This window comes from Nannospalax galili, unplaced genomic scaffold (genome assembly GCF_000622305.1).
Source record: "Nannospalax galili isolate Female #2095 unplaced genomic scaffold, S.galili_v1.0 scaffold1526, whole genome shotgun sequence".
NCBI lineage: Eukaryota > Metazoa > Chordata > Mammalia > Rodentia > Spalacidae > Nannospalax > Nannospalax galili.
In genome coordinates, this window is record NW_008354768.1 from 185,875 (window position 1) to 186,531 (window position 657).

The window sequence follows — 657 nt, forward strand, 5'->3', positions numbered from 1 at the left end:
TGTGTATTGCCTGCACATCAGTAAGTGCACCCGTGTCGTGCAATGCCTGAGGAGGACAGAAAAGGCTGTCGGATCCCCTGGGACTGGAGTTACCGACAGTTGTTAGCTGCCATGTGGGTGCTGGGATTCGAACCCGGGTCTTCTGCAAGAACAACCAGTGTTCTTAGCCGCTGAGCCATCTCTCCAGCCCCCGTTTTTTATTTTTTATGTGTGTGTATTGCCTGCATGCATATTAAGTGCACCCGTTGTTGTGCAACTTCTACTTTTGTTTTTTTAAATATCAATTTCTTTTTCTTTTTTTTTGAGACAGGGTCTTTGTAGCTCTGGCTGACCTAGAACTCACTGAACTTCGGGTGCCTTTAACTGCTGAGCCATCTCTCTGGCCCTAAATTTTTTTTTTTTTTTTTTTTTTAAGAATTTTATTTATGGGCCAGGCTTGGTTTGCTGTCACATCTTTAATCCCAGCACTCAAGAGGGAGGTGGAGGGAGGTGAACTTCTATGAGTTCAGGCCAACCTGGTCTACATAGAGTTCCAGGCCAGCTAGGGTTACGTGGTGAGACTCATTCTCAAAAAACAAACAAATAAAACCCCATTCTGTTTTCCCCCCAAAAAGTTAAAATGAATTTCATTTATTTTAAAAAAGATTATTATTATTA